Source organism: Talpa europaea (assembly GCF_964194135.1).
Source record: "Talpa europaea genome assembly, chromosome: 13".
Taxonomy (NCBI): domain Eukaryota; kingdom Metazoa; phylum Chordata; class Mammalia; order Eulipotyphla; family Talpidae; genus Talpa; species Talpa europaea.
Window position 1 is genome coordinate 34,928,453 of NC_140080.1, and position 21,205 is coordinate 34,949,657.

The following is a 21,205-nucleotide window of genomic DNA, read 5'->3' on the forward strand; positions in this document are numbered from 1 at the left end:
CTTCCTTCTCCTTCCCCACTCCCATCTTTACCCTCACCTGCCCTCTCTTCCCCCTGCTAGATCTTTATACCTAAGTGCCACCTTCAGTCTATACCACCAGCATTGCCCTCATTTGCCAACCCACAAGCCCAAACTGTGCTCCAGAAGGCAGGCGCTGTGCTCTTGACTCTCAGCTAATAATTCTTCCCCAAACCCTCACACCCAACCCTGCACAGACCCTCTTTAATTGCTTAAAACTCACTTCCTCTAAGCCCAACAACAGTGGCTCAGAGAGGGGTGGAGGGACAAGGACATGTCCCAGGACTCCAGGTTCCTGGCCTATAGGACCAGCACGTGGCCCTCTTGGAGCCACATTGGTGTGTCAGAGCTGAGGCCTGTAACTCTCAGCAGATCCAACTCCCAGGCCTACTTTGTAGTGGTTCTGGCAGAGGAGATACCATTTTACCCCCCTCACCCTCCCTAGGCAAATCTTGTGACCACCCAGGGGCAGGTGGTCCTAGTGGGGCAGTTGGAGGCTGGACCTGAGCCCCTGTCCACAGGCAGCAGCCAGCCCTGGACCCTCTGCTGCAGCCTGATTTCTGCCTGGGCCTTTTCTGGCCTCTGCTTCTCCAGCTTTGTAACTGAGGATAGGGGTCCAAATGCTCAGACAGACACTTTACGTGTGTCCATACCACACAGTACATGCATCCACCACACACATCTCTATACACTATGCATTAAGCGGGGCAAGTCAAACTCGGGTCTGCCAGAATCAGGCAGGACCTGAGAATGTGCTTTTCAAGTGAATGCCAGATGCCACCGGTACAGGTATCACACTTTGAGAACCACTGCACTAGAAAATGTCCACATACACAAATACCAGAGGGTATGCATTTGTAGTGGCAGGAAGGGGCACTGAGCAGGTTTTCTAAGATCCAGCAGACCGGGTAAAGGAAGAGTCCTGGGGCCCTCAGTGGTTTTTGCAGGTCTTTTATTGGGATTTACCCAGTACACAGCAGGCAAGGGTGCTGGGGGCCCGGGAGGCTGGCAGGCCTCCCGGGCCCCCAGCAAGTCTTCACTCTATCTGGGCTCTCCAGCGTTCTCTCTGCTTCTCTGCTCTTCCGTTTGTTCTGCTGCTTCTCGGCTTCTCTTTCGGCTTCTTCTGGCGTCCCCGTGACACCGCCCTTAAAAGCCCAGTCTTAGCCCAGGTGAATCCCATCTACCTATGCCCACACCCTATTCCAGGTGCCCGCCATCAGGCATGCATTCAGGACTTCAAGGATCCATCATCTATCCTGATGGCGGGAGGGCAGAAAAGCCTGACATTTTTCCTTACCCTACAGCATTCTTGCACAGGTTTTGCAAACCAGCAAGAGTGAGGCAGCTGGGAAGAACTGACAGCTCTGAGCTGAGTTTGGGGATTACTTGCCCAAGAACGCAGATTCACAGTATCATTCTCTCTCACTGTCTCTGGCTCTTGTTTCTTCATGTGTCTCTGCATTTCTGTGTATCTGTCAGTTTCCAAGCCCTCCCTACAGCCTCCTTGCCCCAGCCAGGTCCTGCAGCCTCCAGGTGGCTTCCCAGCAACTCGGCACACATGAGCTCATCCATCTCTATCACCCTGCAAGTGAGTGGCAGGCAGGTGAGAGAAGAAGATTACAGAAGAACAGGCTTAGCTCCCCACTAACAGGGAGCTTGCTCACCGTGAGAACACAGCCAATTATTCCCCCTTTTCTGGGGGATAATCATTAATGCCACAGGAAATTCTAAACAAGCAATTAAATCATTACTGGGAAAGGCGCGGGGAGCCTGTGCCACCATGAAACCCCTGTGCTGTTGGTCTCCAGAAGGTTTACCTGGGAAGCGTGGAGCACAAGGGGAAATAGGCATCATCCCCCCTCTTGCAGCATCAGCAGCAGCCAGTCTAGCAGAAGCAGCCTCAGAACCACCTTCCTCCTCTGAACTACACACCGAGCTACTACACCCAGAACCTCTCCTGATCTACACAATCAGGGTTCTGTCCCGGCAGCTCTTCATGATCTCATGCCTTCTAAAATCTTGCCCAACTGATGAGCCTATTCATTTGAAGAATATGCCTCCCCAAGATGTCCAGAACAGGCTTTCCCAAGATGTGTCACTTTGGCATGTGGATTATTTCAAAGCCAGCCGAGGCCTGCAGACTCAGAAGAAACTTTTACCGTTCCCTTAACTAGAAGAATAAAATTCCAGAATTAGGAATTTTACCAAAACAACCTTTCTGTCAGAGAAACCTAAGTATGTAGCAGGACACACATGTAACTACAGAGCATCGGGCCTTTGTCACATGAGTCACCCCTCATCATATGAGACCCCCTCCTCAGTCCTTGATGCCCCAGCCCCATAGTTCATCCCTTAGTTCAGGATATGTACTCCCATTGCTTTAGGGTCCTGTAAAGGGTCAGGAAGACACAGTGCAGGTTTTCTGATCCCATGCAGACTGGGTAAAGGAGAAGTCCCAGAGAGTCCTCAGTGGGGATTTGCAGGTCTTCTATTGGGGTTCACCAGGCATATGGCAGGCAGGGGTGCTGGGGGGCCAGGAGGCTGGCAGGCCTCCCAGCCCCCAGCAGGTCTTCACTCTGTGGGCTCTCCGGCCTTCTCTCAACTGCTTCTCTTGCTTCTCTCTCGGCTTCTCTTTCGGCTTTTCTTTTGGCTTCTCTTTCGGCTTCTGCTGGCGTCCCCATGATGCCGCCCTAAAAAGCCCAGTCTCAGCCCAGGCGAATCTCATCTACCTCTGCCCACACCCTATTCCAGGTACCTGCCATCAGACATGCATTCAGGACCGAAAGGATCCATCATCTATCCTGATAGCAGGAGGGCAGAAAAGCCGACCTTTTACCTTACCCTACAGATCCACATCCAAATCCACATGTAGATTTTCCCCACATATGTAATTAGATTTATTCTTTTCTCCTACTAATCTCTCTGATATTAATTTGATTGTTTGAGGAGCCCAAGAAGAACCCAGAGGGGTAGGGGAAGTTTCCTCTCCACCTGCACAGATTCAGTTGATAAGTATTTCCAGAGCACCTACTAGTACCAGGCAGTTATGCAGGAAATGGGGAGATACTGGTGAGCAAGGCAGATACAGTCCCTGCCCTGGAGATCTTCCAGTGGGGAAGTCACAGAAGCAAGAAGTAAATAAGAAAAGACTCGCAAAGTGGAGCAAGTGCTTAGTAGGAAATAAACAGAGTTTTCTGAGTGGATCCCTACCATGCAGACCCCTTGGCTTGGCCAACCATTAATGTCCAGCTCTTGTGCCTGTGGATTGTGTTGTTTTTTTTTTTTTAATTTATCTATGCATACAAGAACTGGGGTATAGACCAGAGGTGTGGGGGGAAGGTGAGAGGATTCACCAGAGACAGAGTGAGGAGCAGAACAGGCAGATGGGCTGAAATACACTGCTGAGGGGAGCAGTGGGCGAGTCAGGAGAGGTCTGCTATGCTGTTTGAGAAGCTCCCTGGCTGAAGATAGAACTCGTGCTGCAGAGGCTGTGGACAGCCTCGTAGGCCGCATCCCAACCCCTTGCACCACCAGGGAGGCCCTAGATTGTGTTTTATATGAACATCTGCAACATCTGAGCAGTTTCTCCCTACCCCAAGTCCCTGACATGCTATCTTTGGAAAGATAATGAGTATCTATAACGGTTACTGTTTTTTAGCACTTACTATGTGCCAGGCATTGCACTAAGCAATTTATGGTCATTACATCATTTCATCTGCAGAGCAATAATAACATTATGAAGTAGGTGTTTTTAATCCCCATTTTACAGACAAGGAAATGGAGACCTGGCACATTGGAACCATTTGGCCAAGTCACACAGTAAGTAACTGGGGGAGTACACTGAGGTTTATCTGAGTCCTGAGCTGAAGCATTTAACCCCTGCCTTATCATGCCTCTCTGGGGAAACTAGAGGTCTATGTGGGCTTTGCAGAATGTATTTCAGGGCAGCCTAGGCTCCCTGTAAAAATGGGGCTACTAAAATAACAAGGCGGGGCTTTCCTCTTTCCAAGTCTCTGAAATGCAGACCAGAAAGAGCAAGTAGCCATGGCCAGCTACAGAACCCCACTCACTCAGGAACCCTATGACAGCCCTCTTGGGATTCCTCAGCCCACAGGTCTCTATTGGGCCCAGAGAGAAACCATGGAGCCTCCAGGGACCCCAGGCTGCCCTGACATACATTCTGCCAAGCCAGTGGCCCCTAGAATTCTGCAGCCTTGGGAGGGCCCCTCACAGTGTCCATACATGGCCTCCACCTCCTGCACCTGCAGCCAGGCCACACTCCCCAGAGTGGTGGGAGCCAGAGGCAGACAAGAACGGAGCCTGGGTGTGTGGTGACTAATCGGCAGGTGCTTGGGAGGCCATGGTGAATTATTCACACGAATTCTGTGAATTATTCAAGTTGTTATTATTTATTTTTCAGATGTGCCTGCGGCAGAGCCTCCAGGCCCATGTTCAAAGGATGACATAACTCCTTACTCTCGATCGCCTCTGTCTGTGGAGAGCAAGTCAGGCTTCTCTCTAGCCTCCCAACAGAGTCTCCAGCAAGAACAGGCTGAGGGCAGGGAGCTGCTGCCTTGGGGGCTGACTCCTGGCATCCCAGTTCTAACCCCAATTATAGAAATAATAGTTAATGCGACTGTGCCCCAGCCCTGGCTTTTCACATACCAGCCCGAGTGAACAGATCAACATCTCTAAGAAGAGTATGGTCAATCCACCTTACAGCTCAGAGAAGTCCAGTTCATCTTTGGAATTCAGACCCAGGTTTGTGGTCCCTAAAGTCAGCGGCTGCCAAGTCACCTATGTCAGGGATGTTGGGCCTGGAAATATCCTCCCAAACTCCTCTGTTGTCCCAGCTGCGCCCCTGCCACCCACCCTGGGCTTCAAACCATGTAGAGGGCAGGCCATGCCCAGTGCTTCCACAGCTCTGAAGGCTTTCATATCTCCATGGCAACAGGAGCCTGAGCAGCCAGAGCTGTGCTTGGTCAGCCTCTGAGGAGCAGAGGTTGCCTTTGCCTGCAGAGCCCCCCCAGGTGTCCCAGACTCTGAGCAAGTATGACTCCGGGTCCCCCCCTCCAGCCTCACAAAGTCCTCTTCCTGCCCAAACACAGAGCTTTCCTCCCTCACAATGGTCAGGCAGAAGAAATCACACCAGCCTCCCTGCCTCCTTCACAACGCTTACCCACTGTCTAACCTCCATCCCACTGGCTGCAGTTCCAGCCCTTGTCCCCACAGAATCTCTCTCCACCTCCTTCCATAACTGCCATCTGGAGGAGGCAAAGTATGGACTCCGCAGGCAAAGCCCTGCGGAGGCCCTGAGGAGGCCTTGTCAGAGTGAACATAGTCTCACAGAAATGCGTTTTGGAAGGGTACCTTTGTCTTCCTGCCAGCGCATTCACTCATTCTTCACCCATTTATTCAATAAACACTTACTGAGTGTCTTCTATGTGCCAGGCACTGCTCCTGGAGCAGGAAAGTGGCCAAGAGTAGCACTACCTCCTTGTCAAGGCCCCTGCCATTATTGGCTGCCCCTCTGGCCCCCCAGGACCTGTCTCTTCTCACACTAAGAAGCAAAATCACCAGCAAACTGGATTCAAGCCTGACTCTTCCATTACCCAACTCTGAGTGACCTTGGGCTGGCAGCTCCCCTTTTCTGCTCTCCCCTTTTTAAAATAAGAGAGTGGGGTCAAATCTGCTTTCTAAGGCCTTGCCACCCTGCTCCTCTCAGGTGTCAGTGTCTTAACACCAGGGACATCGTCATTCCTATCCTATAGCATGAAAGTTAGAGCTCTGCACTGAAGCAGTGACCAACCCCCTCCTCCCTGCACTGTGCATTGCATTTTAAAGATGGGACAGTGGGTTCTGCTGCTGATGGTGGACTGCAGTTGCCAGAGAGGCTTGGGGACTGGAGCGGGAAGGAAACAACATCTGCAGAATGCCTGTGCTTTCCTCGAAAATACTCTTTATTAATCTTTGCAGAGGTGGATACGATCGTACCCATTTTACAGACAAGAAAACTTGAACTCAGGCTACACAGCCGGTAAGTAGCAGGATTGGCATTTGAGCCCTGGCCCACGGTGGCCCATCCTTTTGCTGAGACATCAGGCTGTATCTCCAGCCTCAGCTGGGTCCTGGGGATACAGTGTGGCTTCCCCTTCCAAAGCCTATGTTAGAGTTGGGGGAGACCCTTTGATTGAAAATACTTCCAGAGAGTTGGGTGCCCTGGATTCCCACCTTCTCCACCAACACAGGAGAGGAAAACCTGGGGCCAGATTGTGCTGAGTCATCCAGGGCCCAGGAAATCCACATTTATATTTACTCAAAGCAACCACCTCAGCAGGTTCAGAGCTGTGCTTCCTCTTTGTCTCAAAGCACCTGGACTCATTCCCTGGCCAGGCACAGGTGAGGAGGACCACTGAGCTGGAATGAAGTGGGGGTGGGGGAGGAGCACCCCATGCCCTTGGGGCATGTCCATATGCTCCTGGCAATGACCTTGTGGTTTGGACACCAGTTTCCACTTCAGCTTGCTGACATGAACCTGACATCAACCACCAGGATTTGAGTTGTGAGGGTCTGTTAATACTGCCACCCCTCCAGAATGGAGGGGAAGGGGTCCTGCTGGGGTGTGCAGGACATAAGCTGGTAGCAATCTTCCCCCTGAAGTTCAGAAGTTCAAAGCCTAGGCTTGGGATAATCCTGAGTCTGAATCTGGGGCTGACACTAATTTGGCAGCTGTAGGGCAGGCAGGCAGGCAGGAAACTTACTCAGTTTCCCCACTTGTAAAATAGAAATACCTGTCCTTCCCCTGTGGGGCTGTTGTGAGGATTTCACTAGACAGCATAAAGTGCTCCCTAAGGCCAGTGAGGATGAGCCTCTCCTCCATGCCCTCACCTCCCTCCCTCCCTTCCCCTTCTCTCCCTCCCTTTTGAGTTGAGCAGGCAGGCGGTGCCTGCCTGAGGCTGCAGTTCTGGAAGGATTCAACTTGTCAAGCAGGTTCTCAGTGCCTCACAGCTCCAGGGTATCTGGTGGCAGTTTCTAAACAAAACTAGCCTTCCAAACCCTCTCAAGATTCCAGCAGAGGTCAGTTCTGCAGACCTTTGTCTGGAACAGACTGGCAGGTATAGCCCCTGCTGGAGACCCTGAGGTCAGCCTTGGGATCAGAGAAAGCTGCCTTGTGGTTGCAGGGGCAGAAGGCTTGGGGTTGTAATCTGGGCTCAGGAGTGACTGATTCCATCCCCCGGAAATAACTGTTTAGGGAGAACCTGCACCCCAGGGAGTTCACACCCTCTTCTGCATTTCCTCTCACTCCAGCTGAGGCAGTACAGTTGACACACCGAGCATCATGTGTTTGTTGCCAGGGTCCATTTACATGTGGACTTTTTTCTATCTGCCAGTTCTGCATTCAGGGATTCAATGATGGCCACTGGGTGAATCCCTGGGTTCAGAGTCCGAGGGGCAGTTCTAACTCACTGGAGGATTTTCCCCCAATTGGCGAGTGGGCGGCCCTAGCCCCTTTGTTGTTCTAGGGCCAGCCATACAGTTATTAATGGTTTACAGATGACAGAGGCAGGCTTTGTCTTTTCTATAGTTATGGGGCTGGTGAGTGCAAGAGCTGGGATTTGAACCCAGGTCTGCATGATTCCAAAGTTAGTATGTCTGGCAGGCGATATCACGTTCCCTAAATCTTCACCATCAATATGATGATTTACTGAGCACTTGGTAAATGATGGTTCTGAGCTAAGCACACTACATGCTCTTTATCACATAGCTCACGATACCCTCTGAGAGGGTTTCTGTTATTCTTCCTAGGGAATTCTTATTATTGTTCTTATAGAAAAAATCTTTTTCTTATTATTATTGGGAAAGAAACCAGCGTGCAGAAAGGCCTGGGAGCTAAGTTACTTAGTTTGACTCTTTCACTTGTATCTGGGGTCCAGGGGAAACACCCCCCATTAATTGACCACGATTGCATTTCACATACAAGGCTCCTCTCCGCCTCACTACCTACCCAAGTCCCTACTCTTTCTTCTATTTTAGGGTCTCCTGACCCCACTCTACTCTCACCGGGCCCCTCTAAGCCTGAGGCACTGCAGAGGTGGGTCCCCACCCCCAACTCCAAACAACCACCTACCCTTCCTGCTGCTTCCAGGTCCACTGGGAATTTGCCCCTAATTGCATCTCAGGCTGGGAGGCTATTAGCTTGTGATTGCGTCCCCAGGGCCTGCTTTGCCCCCTGGGTGCCCACTCTCAGCTTCTGTAGAGGTTTGAGATGATGTATATCCCCAGTCCTCGGGCCTGGCCTGTTCAACTACACAGCACCCCCAGCTCCCAGTCCTGAGTGGGGCTCTTCTCCAGGGAGCTGTGTCCCCTCACTATGGGGCAACAGGAGAGGAGTCCAGGCCAGTCTAGCACAGCACATGGGTGCCCTCTTCCCCTCCATGCCCCTGCACACCTCCTGCCAGCTGCCTCCCTGGTGGGAGGGTAAGAGCCCTGGAATTAGAACTAATTCACACTCTTCCTCTCTGTGACCTTGGGAAAGTCCCTTCCACTGTCTGGACCTCAAAAATAGGAGATTTGTCTTGGGTTTGCTAACTAGCACCTAGCCTGGAAGAGAATACCATTTTGGTAGTTCGTGGGTTTTTCTTCCACTAAAATCCGGCAAGGTGCCAGACACTGAAAATTCAAGAAAAGCAAGCTCCTATTCTCACAGAGCTTGCAGTCTCGCAAGGAAAAAGACTGGGCAGTTACAATCAGAGCTGGGATGGAGGGGAGGTGGGTCCCCAAGGACAGTGGTACCCAGGGCACACAGAGGAGGAAATTTTTCTAGTTCAGAGCAGTGGTCCAAAAAAATTTCCTCTAGAGTTTCTGAGTCCTAAAGAATAAGGAAGAAGGGAAAGGCGTGGGGCTGGAGTAGTGGAGAAAACAGCAGTGGGAAGAGGCCCAAAGGCGAGGGCTATAAATGCAGAGGCTGGAGGGTGGGCAGAGGCCCTGGTGCAGTGTGGGATGGAGAATTTGGACTTGACTGTGAGGAACTGAAGAGCTGTAGAAAGATTTGAGGCCAGAGAGGCTGCCATATAGAGGAAGTGTTGGGGGCCAGAGGGGTGAGGGTGGGAGGCCAGGAGGCTCGGAACCATATGTCTCACCTCCCCCATGTGGGGGCGTGGGAACAGCCCCCTCCAGTACCCCTTAGAAAGGAAAATAGTACTTTTTTTTTTAATTTTTTTTAATTTTTTTAATAAATTTTATTTTTTTTAATAATAAATTTTATTGTTATATTCCCCATAGAATTGCAGCCCCCCCATTCTGACCCCAATCCCTCCCCTCCCGCCCCCGCCCCCCTAAAAGTGTCTCTGGTTCATAGTTTTTTGTTGATTTTGATTTTCACTTTCTTATAGTTATTCGTTTTCCTGGTCCCTTATTTAAGTTTTCTAGATTCCTGCTATGAGTGAGACCATCCGGTATTTTTCTTTTTCTTTTTGGCTTATTTCGCTGAGCATGATCCCTTCCAGCGCCATCCATGTTGCTGCAAATTGCATGTGTTTATCTTTTTTGAATGCTGAGTAATATTCCATTGTGTATATGTACCACATCTTCTTGATCCAGTCATCTATTTTTGGGCATTTGGGTTGTTTCCAAAGCTTAGCTATTGTAAACAGTGCTGCTATAAACATAGGGGTGCAGGTGTTCTTTGGAATTGATGTTTCTGTGTCCTTTGGGTAAATACCTAGGAGTGGAATTGCTGGATCATATGGAAGCTCTATGTTTAGTAGGTCCAGAAATCTCCACACAGCTTTCCACAGTGGTTGGACCAGTTTGCACTCCCACCAACAGTGCAGGAGAGAGGAAAATAGTACTTTATTCTCTTTCCCCAGACACTCCCCTTCTACACACACCCATACGCACACATGTATGCACTCTCGTGTGCGTGCAGCCAGGTCTGCTGCAGATTCCCTCAGGGGGAAGGACAGAGGTGGGGTAGGGAGGCACCCTGAGCCTTGTGGCCCAGGAAGAAGCTAGAAGGAGTCTTGATGCCCTGCTGAAGTTCAGGGCGAGCTCTCAGTCCCTGGGAGCACAATGTTGCCTTTCTACCCCCTCTCCCTTCTCCCACAGCAGGTTAATCTGCCCCTGAGCCGTGGAGACTGGAACTGGGAGAATCTTTCCCTTCCTCCCCTCCCACCACCTTCATTTCCTCCCCCTACTCCTCCTCCAGATTCTCAAGGTCCCTGACATCCTGGAACCTGGAACATTCTAGAATCAGGGTGGGAGACTGGAGGGTAGGGTGTGTGTGTGTGCATGTGCGTGTGCGTGTGCGTGTGTGTGTAGAAAGCACAAATGGGGTGCAACTGGCTCTGCCTTGGGGCCAGTGTGGGGAAGTGTGCCCAAGAGCCACTCAAGGCTAGAATGGGATTTCAGGAGGATTCAGAGATCAGAGAATTAAACTTCTTGCCCCAACGCTGTTATACCTGCAATCCTCGTGGCCCCCACTGCATGGAGCCTGCTGAGCTGGGCCAGGTCAGGGTAATAGTCCAGAGCTCCTCCCCACATGCTCTTTCCAACAACCCAAGTCACTCTCAGGCATTTTCCCAGACTGAGACCACAGCCACATGAAGCCCCTACCTGGAGCCCAGATATGCAGGGTTTCCCATTCTCCCCTCAACTCTGTGCCTCTTCCAGGCCCCTCTGGGGTGGGGGTGCTCAAGTCAGACTCCACCAGCCATTGTTTCCCAGACCCTGTCATCAGGCCCTCTGGAATGCACTTGTCCACTTTTCTCCATCTCCACAGCTTTCACCATCCTAGGCCCCATTCACTTCCTCACAGGCCTCCTGATGTCCACCCTGCCCCTGTCCCATCCATTTCCCACTATGCTGCCAGGCAGAGGTTTCTATAGCAAATGCAGAGTACTGCTCTCCTCAGTGACCTTCAGTGCCCCCAGGCTGTCCTAGGATAACAGTCAAACTCCTCCTTTGGCTCCCAAGCCTGCTGTACCACTGGCCTCACTCCTGGTGGCCCCTCACCACAAACCTGTAAGGATCTCTTCTCTCCAGGGGCCACTGTTCTCACTTCCAGGCCTTCATGTGACAGTTCCCCCTTAGGGCACCTAGCTCACCATCTCCAGGCAAACCCCTCCTCATTCCTCAGGTCTCAGCTCCTGCCAGAGCCTCTGACCACTGCCAGACACCATTTTTGGATTCCTGTAGCCCCCAGAACTCTGCAGGTCCCAGCTCTGACTGCTCTGCACTATAAATGCCTGTGTAACATTCCTCTCCCACATGTCACTGTATCAAGAATTCCATGTATTACAAGCGGATGAGGGAATGAGTGAAGTGAGAGGGACTCTGGTGAATCCCATGTTGTAGGATTCAAGTGCCAAATGTGCTATTACCACTACCCTAGAAGCAGTGATGGTGGCCATGATTTATGTGTGCCCACACCATCCTGGCGCTGTGCTAGGCATCATTTCATTCCATTCCCCCAGTGACCTTGAAAGGTACATTACTGCTACCATCCCCATTTTACAGATAAGGAAACTGAGGCTTTGAAAGATTAATCTTCCTATGAGTGTATGGAGGTGAGTGTAGGGGCTTGGGGTGGGCCCTTGCATTCTTAAATGCAATTAAACTTGAAAAGGCCATTTATGAAATCTAGAATCTAGAGATCCTCAGTGCACCCCCTCGTCCCATCACTCCACAGGTTCTCCAGTCATGGGTGATGGGATCCTGAGTCCCTAGGGGCACATGAGTCAGCTGGGACTTTCCAGGATAAAAGAAGCAAGTCCTGGGGGGCGCCTTCCTGGTGGTGCAAGAGGTTAAGATGCAACCTATGAAACTATCTGCAGCCACTGCAGCATGAGTTCAATCCCTGGCCAGGGAGCAACCCACATGGCACAGCAGACCTCTGCTGTCTCACCTTCTGCTCCCCTCAGCAGTGTATTTCAGTCAATCCGCCTGTTCTGTTCCCCACTGTCTCTGGCGAATCCTCTCACCCCCCACAACTCTGGCCTGTACCCCAATTCTTGTATGTCTAAATAAATAAATCTTTTAAAGAAAGAGAAAGAAGCAAGTCCCTCACAACAACATCGTTCCATTCATGTCTGTTTCAGAAGCAGGAGATGTTGGGGAAGTCCCGAGTACAGCCCTCCTCATCAGGGCAGAAGGTAAGGTGTGGAATTAAATAGCAAAGTGTATTTGGTTGGAGAGGAAATGAGATTTCTTTGTCAAGGTGAATGTGTCTCAGAGAGCTTGGAACAGGGTGGAGTTTGGGGGGGTGGGGGGCACTTTAGGGGGTTGCAAAAGGGGAGCGCGGATTTGGAATTATTAGAATGTTGATTATGTCCTCTTGATTGTTAATGAAATTCTTCACCTTGGATTTCTGGACCAGGGGGAAAGCTCCTGGAGCTCATTTTCCCGCTGATGAGAGCAAGAGAGAGGGCAGGAGGGGGCAGAAGACTCTCAGCTTAGGGAGAAATTAAATTCCACTTAAACAAATGGGACTGGACAAGCCTGGCCACTGCCTTTTGGAGGCAGAGCCTTGGGCTGACCTGAGGTCCCCTGTGGAAATGGGCTGGACACCCCTGGGAAGGGAGTGGCCCAGAGGTCCAATCGGGCAGTAAGAGTGGCTCCAGGAGTAACAATAGCAAACATTACTGAGCGCCTGCCCACAGCCTGAGCTGCATGCGTGCATAGATGATGTTCCCATTCTGTAGATGAGGATACTGAGGCACAGCGAGAAGAGAAGCACCCCAGGGCCTGTAGGTGGTAAGAGGAGGCCCCAATATTTCAGCCCAGGGAGCCTGGCACCAGTGCCTGTCCTTTGAGAGCTGAAGGATGCTCAGGTCTACCAAGCCCTTCGCTGCCTCCCTAAGCCTCGCTGCCCCGCCCCAATATAGGGCCAACCATAGGTCACCATGAAGGCATATTGCCAGGAATCAACAAAATTTTAAAAATCAAAAGTAACTCTGCACAGAAACATATAGTATTCCCTTTGGAGCATTGGTCCTGGCCACCCAAGTGGAGAGGTGTCCCTTTTTATCTGGCCGACCAGGCCCCATGACATGTGGCCACTATTCTAGGCACCAGGGGTACCATGGAGAACAAAATAGGCAAAATCTCTGCCTGGTAGACCTTATATTTACTGAGGGTGGCCACAAACAAGATAAATAAGTAAACCAAGACCTGTTAGAAGTAAGAAATGCAGTAGAACAAAACCAAGCAGGAAAGGGGAGGGAATGCTGACAGCGGGAGGGGGGGGGGACGGGGGGGGGGGACGACAAGACAACTGCAGTTGAAATAGGGTGGTTAAGGCCTCCCTTCCCCCCATCCCCCACCAGTGAGTGACTTGGAGGAAAGACTCAAGGGAGTAGAAGTGAATAAGCACTGAACTAGGGGAAGAACATTCCAGGGAGAGGGAACAGCAAGAGTGAAGTGGAAAGGCTTTGAGGTGGGACCATACCAGGTATGTCACATATGGCACAGGAACCTGAATAGTTGCATTAGCAAAGAGAGAGAGGTAGGCACTGGAGCCACAAAGGTGGGGGGGAGTGCGATTGTGGAGGGGGTTGCTGGCCTCTGTAAGGACTCACTTTTATCTGAATGAGACAAGAATCCACCAGAGGGTTTTAGGTACGGTCTGATATATGTTTTAGGTATTGTTCTGTGGTGTTGAGAACAGACTATAGAGGGTCAAGGGCAGAAGCAGAGAGAAGAGTTAGGAGGCTATTGCAATAATCCAGGTACAAGTAATGGTGGCTTAGTTCAGGGAAGTAGTGCTGGCGGCAGTGATGAGAGGTCTGATTCTGGGTGTGTTGTGAAGTTAAAGCCAACAGGATGAGCTGATGGATCAAATGTGGGGAGTAAGAGAAACAGGGATTCACAGATGATTCCAAAGGTTTTGCTTGCTCCATCTCTCAATTCCCTGAAGATCCATTCCCTCTTTTTAAGATCCAGCTTCAACCGCCCTGCCCACCTCCCAAGTCCCCTGAGACACCCTCACTGGGCTTTATTCAAGACCCACTACTTCCAGCTCCTTCACTGCCCAAGATAGAGGACCCTACATGCGTACAACTTGCCCCAGGGCATAAACCTGCCTCATGACCTTCTTGGGTTCCCCAAGGTTTTATCTGGCTCAGGAACTCCCATCACATCTGCAGTCCACCTCAGCAGCTCTACTTTGGTGCTCCCTTTTCTTGTTGCCTGGAGCTGGCCCTACTCCCTGCTGCACTGCTCTGCTATCCTCTGTTCCCTGTCTGCCTCCCACCCTTCCCTCAGTTGGTGCATCACCAACCCCAGGAAGGCTTTCTGATTTGTGATTCTAGATGAAGCCCCCAATTCCAACCTTGAGCCTCTACCACAGGGGCAAGTTGACTTGTGTGATTATTTGATGAAAGCCTGTCTCCCCACCTGACTAAAACAAGGGAAGGGGCCCACCTGTTTCCCCAGAAGAGACCCCAAGAGACATTCAGTGGATTTGACATGAAGCATTGGGCTTTTGGTAAATTAACTTTCACCTAAGCTTCCAGCTGCTAGGTGAATGCCAGCCATATCACAGATACTTGCTACATATTTATTGAAGGAATGAATCAATCAATCGGTGAATCAGATTTTCTTATAAGACCTTGGACATGTGACTGATTTTTTGAGCCTCAGTTTCCCCATATGTGAGGATGGGTATAAGAATACCTACTTCACATGTTGTCAGGATTGAAAAACAGAAGGCATGAGCAATGCCTCACACCAGTAGCTGCTCACTAATTGTCCCTCCAATGCCAGCTCAGACAATTACCACCTTACACTTCCCCCGCGCTTCCCCTCCCCCACCCCTCCTAAGGATTCCCGGTTGTGGAATCACCGAAACCTCCAAACACTCCCTTTCTCCCCCAAGATCCCCAAATTTGCCACCGGTTACATATTGATCCTGTTTAACTTTCCCAATGGATGATAAACACGAAATTAAAATGACTTCCTGGAATATTAATGTAGTAAATGGCCCTATTAAAAGAAAGAAAATACAGCTGAGAAAATTCGCTTTGATGTAGCGTTTCTGCAGGAGGCTCATTTATCTGCAGCTCAGACTCTTGAAATGAGATTCTGAAGGTTTCTCTGATGTCTCTTATTTTTCCCTCACCCAGAATTTAAACAGAAAATAGAATCACAAGCTGGTGTCATAAAAACGTGGGCCTTTTCCCTTCTCAACCAAAAAGCAAATGAAAACAGGACCAGGTAGATATCAGGGTCTGTAAACACTGGCTGAGGACAGAGCTTGCCCCTCCCAGTCCACTGTATCTTGCCCACCACTGGCCTCCAGGGTCAGAGGGAGGACTGCCCCTGCTGGCGCTTGTCACTTATTCACTATATGTTCTTGGACAAAGTACTTCCCCTTTGGAGCCTCAGTTTCTTCATCTATAAAATGGGAATTCTAGTACCTAACTCCCACATTAAATGAGATCAACATCAAGTCTGCTATAGGTTGCTCAGCGTTGCTATCCTTTGTTACTATTATTACAAAGAATTATTTGTGGTGTTATTTATATTCAGCCTGGACTGAGATGTCACCTACTCCAAGAAGCCTTTCCTATTCCCTAGGCCCCTAGGTCACAGGGGCCTAGTCACAATCCTGAACCCACGCCCCCCCATCCCAGCCTCGTTACTTCTCTGCCTCTCCCAGCAGCCTGCCTGCTCCAGAGTGCTGGCCTCAGCCTTGCTCAGGATTGCATGCCAGGGGCACAGGGTGGCACTTGACTGTCTTGAGTTAGAGCCATGGTGCTGGTGACTGATGTCCCTGTGCGCACCTGGCATATCTGCAGCTCTCTGTCAATATATAATCCTCCCACCAGCCACAGGAGCTCAGTCTGGAGATGGTTGTCTGTCCACCTCCCCCGTGCCTGGGCGCCTTTGTCTTCACCTTCCCTGGGCCTCTTTTGGACTATCTAAAAGGCATTGCTTCCTCTCCTGTCTCAGGAGGGTAGCAGACAGCAGTTCAGAACAAGAGTCTCTGGGGTGAGCTCTCTCCCACCTTCTCCTTTCTCTTTTTCCCTTGCATCTCTGCTTTCCCCTCTCCTCAGCACTTATGCTGAGATCCTGGGTCTTCCTCACCTGGATTTGGGCCTGTAGGTAGGTGGAGAGGGCTGTACACCCTCTGCCTAGGTTGAGCCTCCCTGGATGCCCCTCAAGCCAGCCCAAGACTTCCCCAGTTGATCACAGTGATGTCCCTGGCACCTGTAATCCAGGTTCTTCCGGTTTTCCTGCTGCCAGAGGGACTCGGGACCCCTATGCTGGGACAAAGAGAGGCACTATCCCTTCCAGGCATCCAGGGTGCTGTCACAGGGACAGTGCTTCTGACCCATTCACATTAGAGACCCAACCTACACCCTACCTCAAACACAGACACAGGGTTGCACAACCCCTATTGTCCATAGTCATGGGACTCAGGAAAGCAGAGGTACCCCATGGACAAGGGGCAGGGGCAGGGGTTTGTAGAAGATTAGCTTGCCTGTGGGGGCACTATCCTCTGGAGACCCACCCCCAGCCTGCCCGTGGCCCCCTGGCAGGAAAATGAGAAGCTGGAGCATAGGGGTTAATTTGGGGAAAAGCAGCAGCTGCTTGAAATGGTGAGGGCGGGCCTCAGGGCAAGTGCTGCTCCTGCTGAGATAATGATTGTGAGGGATGCTGGGACTGGGGGCCACCCACACGCCCCCCAAGCTCACACACACCCCCAAACACCCTCATACTCAGGCTAGTTATCTGTTTGGGCATGCACATGGGCACACACATACACACACACAGAAAAAAAGCTCATAACCATCTGGGCATAAGACATAGTCCCTTATACACAATTCTACACACACTGCAGTTGCTCCCTGTGTGTGAGTGTAAACCCATTCAGAGATGCACACAGCAGGCAATCAGAGGCCAGATGCACATACACGGCTATACCTTTCCAGTCTGTGTGTCAGGGTCTGACTCAGTGTGCCAAGGTGACCCCATCGCTGTACAAGGGCACCTCCCTGTGAGTGATCAAAGGTAGTATTGGGGACCAGGCATTCTGGCCCCTGCCAGGGCCAACTTAGGTCTTCCAGGGTCTTCTTACTCCTGGAGGCTATACCTCCCGTGATATCAAACACAGATAAATCCAGCCACCCCCAACCCCGCTTACATATGATTTGTATATAACCTTATGAATTGAGCAGCTTTGCAGTTGGAATCATATTACATTTTGTAGACATATAATTAAGCATCATTACTTGTGATTCTTCATGTGAGTAATCCTCATGCTTGAAGTCATTAATATTTTTCAGCAGAAACTTCAAAAGCCGTAAGGTCCTAGGTCTTGGGCGTATGGTGTGTGACAGGCAACAGGGCCCTAGTGAAAACAGTGGGCGCTGTTTGTGTGTGGTGGGGGGTGTTGCCTCCAGGCTGGCTCCTCTTTGGTGATGGCTGACATTGATAGACCAGGAATCATAAGGTGAGAGATCCTTTGAGTCCAGGACCCAACTTAATTGTCACCAGTCACTATCTCCTGGAGTCAAAGAGAAAGCTACCGAAGGACCATGGGCCCAACAGCCTCCACACTGAGACTCTACAACTCAACACTTCACTGACCCATAGACATGCCACAGATCAAGCCTGGACAGCTCTGTGCAGACACTGACAAAAGCACTTAGAGGCAGGTCCAACACAGTCTGATAGATGCACCCCTCACCACTTGGACATATACCTCAACAGGTATATTCACATACGCAGGCAGACACATACTCCCCAACAGACCGGGCCACAAACTCTGGCTTAGGTAGATTACCCACCACAACACAGACACTCTCCTGGAGTGGACTTTGCTCCCTGGGCAAAGTTGCTTGTGGACACCCCTGTCCGGTACTTGCATGCATGCCGCAAGGCAGACCCAGGCACATAATTCCAGATACCCACATTTGACCATTTTCCCTCCCCTTCCTCTCTTACCCACCCACACATGCTCCCTGTCCTGTCATGGGGAGACAGAGCATCCCAGCCCCATAGAGCCCAAGGGGCCTGATTAACAGGAAATTCTACGAATGCCAATTAGAGCAAAGTTTACTGAACAAATTGTTTGCAGTTGTGCCCCGGAACCATCATGAATTTTAATCTTGCATTGATTTGCACTGATGGGAGATTTGCAGATGCCAGGGCCTTTTGTGCCTCCTGCTTCTCCCACCCATCTGGGAGGAGTCACCAAGCAACCTTCAGCCTCTGCTGGTCCAGAGACATCAGTGCCAATCCAGCACCCCAGCCCTGCCTAGGGAGACCCAAAGTGCCCAGAAGTTGGGCAAAGGTATTGGAAATGCACAGGGCATACACATGTAGGGCAGAGAAAAGTAACCGTAAGGTTTTAGGAACCTCAGTAGTCTGGAAAGTGTCTGGGGCCCTAGAGTCTCTGAGGTTGGACATAAAAGCAAGAACACAGGTAAAGATATAGACACAATATTACAGAGGTACAGAGATGGGCACAGGTGTTTAATAGTTCTACTACTACCCCCAACTAACACAACTTCCAGCATGTACATAACCTCAGTCCAAGGGATCTCCTTCAAAATAAATTTGATCCTAATTTCTCCTTTCCACGAAACCCTCTTCCCAAACCATTTCAGTTTCCCATTGCTTTTGAAAGGATCCTTATCTGATCCATACTCCTCACCTCCTCACTCTCACCTCCTCATCTCATACTTGCTCCTCTGTTATCCAGCCACTATCAGCAACTTGCAGGAGCCATGTTCTCTTCCAGCCTCAGGACCTTTGCACATTCTATTCTTTTGTATGAAGAAGTTTACCTAGTTAATGTCTTCAGGTCTCGGTTCACGGGTCACTTCCTCAAGAAGTTCTTTTTTTATTATAAAAAAGTCTTTAATTCCTTTTGTGTGTGTGACACATTAATTTAAAAATATATATAAGCAAAAAGGGAAAAAATTATATGGCACAAAATAAACACAATTAAGTCTTTGATATGTGTATGTAGTATGTATACATACCTGCACATGCACACACAGTATTGGGGATTTGATCCTATATATGTGAGCTGATGTTAAATCTGTTGCTTTGTAACCTGTTATGTTTTACTTTACAATATGGAATGAACATATTTTCAATGCATATGTGTGAAACTTCCCAGTTGAATAATAGACCTGGAGAATGGGTCAAAATCTCTAATCCGGTGAGCTGCTAGTAACAAGGAAACTACCTGAAACAAAACGCCACCAGATGATTAAAAGTAAAACAGGGCCTCCCTGGTGGCCTAGAGGTTAACTCTCAGTGCTATCACCGCTGTGGCCTGAATTTGCTATGGCCTGAGTTTGAACCCTGGCCAGGGAGCTAACACACATGGCTCAGCAGACCTCTCCTGTTTTGCCAGCTGCTCCCCTTAGCAGTGTATTTCAGTAGATTTACCTGTTCTGCTCCCCACTTTGTCTCTGGTGAATCCTACCCCCTCTTCCCCCTGCCCCTCTGGACTACACCCCAGTTCTTCTATGCATAAATAAATAAATCTTTAAAAAAAATAGGTAAAACAGGGCCTCCCCGGTGGCGCAGCGGTAGAGCGCTGGATTGCGAAGCTGCCTGCAGCCTCTGCAGCGCCGGTTCAATCCCCGGCTGCTCCACGGCCACCAGAGGAGGGTCCTACATGGCTCGCAGACCTCTCCTGCCGCCATCTGCTCCCCTCAGCAGTGTGCTTCAGTCCTTGTGCCTGCTCTGCTCCCTGCTCTGGTTCTGGTGAATTCTCTCACCCTCTCGCGCTTCTGACTATACCCAATGCTTGTATAAATAAATAAAAAATAAATCTTAAAAAAAAAAATAGGTAAAACAAAGGTGAAAGATACACCAGAAAAGGGTAAGATAAAGAAAACATGGACCAGATTTTAATATAAAAAAAAAATTCAAGGCCTAAAGCACAATAGGATAAGGTCAGCTGTGTGAATGTCTTTGCTTCCAATGTATCATCTCTCAAACTTATTTCTTACTCTTCTTATCTCTTCCCTAAGCCTTTCCAACCCATCTACTCTTGTCATTTCTTCAGGGTCACAATGCCTAACAGAGATGTCCTCTTTAAATTGCTGGCCAGGGGGCCTCCCTGGTGGCGCAATGGGTTAAGCACCACACTATGAAGCAATCTGCAGCCTCTGCAGTGGGAGTTTGATCCCCAGCTGGGGAGAAACACACATGGTGCAGTAGACCTCTCCTGACTCGTCCGCTGCTCCCCTCAGCAGTGCACTTCAGTCAATCTGCCTGTTCTGTTCCCCACTCTCTCTGGCGAATCCTCTCACCCCCCGCATCTCTGGCCTGTACCCAGCTCTTGTATGCATAAATAAATAAATCTTTTCAAAAATTTAAAAAAAAAAATTGCTGGCCAGGTGGAGCCAGCGCTCCTCCAAGGCTTCCCTCTCCTTCCTGGTTTACACCTTCAGAAGGTTGAGGATCTCTTTCTGCCCCCAAGGTATATCTTTTAAAGGGTGGTCAAGGAAGCGTCTTTGACTCTCTGCCTGGGTCAACTCTGGGCACTACTCTGCGATTAACCTCTCTCTTGGCCCTCTCATCATTAGAGGATATGCCCCATGAGGGCCAGAACTGGATCTAGTTTTCCTCGGCAGTACAGCCTTGTACTTAGCACACAGCCTGCCCTGTAGCCTGTATGCCAGCTTTCACCATAATAATGCTGTATAACAATCAAAAATCAGGGTCCTGAAATAGTAATTCCTACAGGTTGACTGGATTTTGGTTGATCTGGACTGGGCTCAGCTGCATTTGGTTCTGTGGACTGGGTGCAGATCTGTTCCCTGTGTCTCTCATCCTTATAGGACTTGAGGTATGTCCTACAAAAGGCAGGAGTGCAAGACAGCATGTCTACCCTTGCCATGGCAAGGCCGTGGGTATGGTAGGGGAGTGAGGAACTGGGACCAACCGAAATCACCACATGGTCCGTAAATACTGTGATGTGGAATCTAGTACTTGCTCTGTGCTAGACGTTTGTTAAGAACTTCCTCTGAATTAACCTATTTAATCCTTGAGTCAATCCTGTAAGTATTACTAACCCTATTTTTTAAAATAATAATTGAAATATTAATTGAAAAACTAAAAGCTGCACCAAGTAAACAATTCAAATAATACCAGTTGTATTCAATGAAAAGTAACTTCTTCCTATTACCACCTCAGCCCTCCTTCCCAGAGGGAAACC